The sequence below is a fragment of the Chinchilla lanigera genome, unplaced genomic scaffold, assembly GCF_000276665.1.
Source record: "Chinchilla lanigera isolate Chin_1 unplaced genomic scaffold, ChiLan1.0 scaffold00036, whole genome shotgun sequence".
Taxonomy (NCBI): Eukaryota; Metazoa; Chordata; class Mammalia; order Rodentia; family Chinchillidae; genus Chinchilla; species Chinchilla lanigera.
In genome coordinates, this window is record NW_004955437.1 from 5449044 (window position 1) to 5451312 (window position 2269).

A 2269-nucleotide genomic window follows, 5' to 3' on the forward strand; every position below is an offset into this window, starting at 1 on the left:
CCCTTCAAAATCTATCAACAGACCCACTCTGTCCCTCACAGGTATGGGTTCTCTCTCGCACTCTAGCATTCACACATGCTATATCCCTCTGCCTGAAACACTATTTCCATTCTCTCCTTTCACCCTTCCTACAGGTCTAAGGCAGTGGTGGCAAACAGGTGAAATGCGTGCTGCAGGGGTCTGCTTGAACCACTGAAAGCTCTAAAAGGTTTGCCATCACTGGTCTAGGTTCTAGGTTAAACTGTCACTTCTTCCAAGCCACCATCCTCTACCACCACCCCAGCTAGCGTAGGTGGCCCCTCCCATGGCACCCCTGACAACTGACCACACTTGGCAGTTCACTTCTCTATGCCTCCTGCCCCAGAGCATGGCACTTGTATCCCCTTACCCACCATGGTATCAGAGGCACCAAAACATCTGTTGCATAGATATCAATGTGCCCCATGTAACACAAAACAATGTTAAAAACTGGATATGACCTGACGAAAAGAAGGCAATAATTTTGTTATAAGATACAAACTACACAGGCGTTTACCAACAGCCTTAGGAAAAGTTAAAACACACACACTAAAAAGAACAGTTCTCACCATTAGGTATTAGCTTTGCACTTATTATTCCTGTTGGGCAAGTTGAAGTTCACAGAAAATTTCAAAAAGAAGCCTTTGCTGCTTGCAGGTCAAGCAAAGCATCACTGGAACTTCTGCTATTTGCTACTACCAAACTCTCTTGGCCTTACTCAGAACTAGCTAGCTGAAGGCAAACAGGCTATTCCATTTCCTTAGTTTCTAAACCCTGATGTAAGTCTTTTGATAAGGATTCCACTCATAATAGTCACAATGACATAAGCATGTTGCCAGGAAACAGACCTCTGTCACTTCAGGCCACATATTTTACAATCTGAAGCTTGTGACACCATATATTTCCAAGGCAGCAGACTGATGTCATAAATATGACGGTTCCAAGCACTCTGGAGAACTCAGCAGCTCCACCCTATACTCAAATAGTCCTTCCTCTTTAAGCCTCAGTTTCCCCATCTAGTAATAAAGAGATGGTTCCCACCACATAAGGTTTTTTGAGGAACTAGACTGCCCAGAAAAGCGCTTCACATGCAACCCAACTTATTTTCAAGTCAAAATGAAGGAAGACTAAACTAGGCGCCTAAAATATTTTCACATCTTCTGGATTTGTGGTAAAACCATAACTTATGCTTCACTAATGTCCTTTCACTGCGAAGTTTCTGAAAAAGAAAATGAGAATCCACTTCACCATAACCTTTGGAATTAACAAATTCTACAGAAATCTACACTAAGAATCACTTTATGTTTCTCTGCACTCCTAAAATCGTAAAATTTCTACGCTCTGGCATAATTTCTATGCCATCCTCCTGCATAGAAGACGGCAAAGAGAAAATACCTAGTACTTTTTCCCCCCGAAAAAGTTCTCACCAAAAACAATCCTTTCCTCCTTACCTCTAGTACCTCCAAATATACTCGTTTAAGAAAACAACCAAAAAAAGGGCTCGATGACAGAAGTTAGTCCTTGTCAAGGCCTCCTGTTTGCTCAATACAGAACTAGTCATGAGGCCCGATGAAAGCACCTGTTAGGCAGCGATTCATTAACTCCACCGTGCTCCAAGGACAATTCAAATTTTAAAAGGGGTGGGGGCTCCCCTCACATTTTGCGGCCCTAACACAGGACAGCCAAGTAACGACACACACTGCCCACTGTGAACATTTTTATCTTTTTTTTTTTTTTTTTAGATGCGGAAAGAGGAATTTGAGAACCAGTTGAGGAAACTGGCTCTCACACTCCCCAAGCCAAGCTGACTTAAGGTCTGGTTGGTTGTTTTCCGCGTTTCTTTTGTTTTGTGTTTGACAAGGGAATTTCAGAGACCTCCTGGGAATGTGTTTTAAATCAAGGTGAGACCTCAAGATAACTCGGCTAACTTCACGGTAGCCTGGGTTCCCAACTCCGGTTTTGAGAAGCGGGTGACGTGGGAACAGCTTCCTAAAAGCAAATGGGGCACTGGGATATAATTTAGGAAGTGATGATGCAAGTCTCTGGGGAGCAGGGAGGAGGGGAGGTGAAAAAGTCAGAGGAAATACCCTTCTGGTGGCTGGACACCAACTCATACCACAGGCCAAAAGGAAGGGGGAGCCCTGCTCCAACCTGGAGGTGCCAACGCCGCCCCTCCATCCCTCCCCCGCGGCCCTGCCCCCACCCGCGGCCGTCGCCCCAAAGCCCGGGCCGGCCGGTCGCAGAGGGTGGC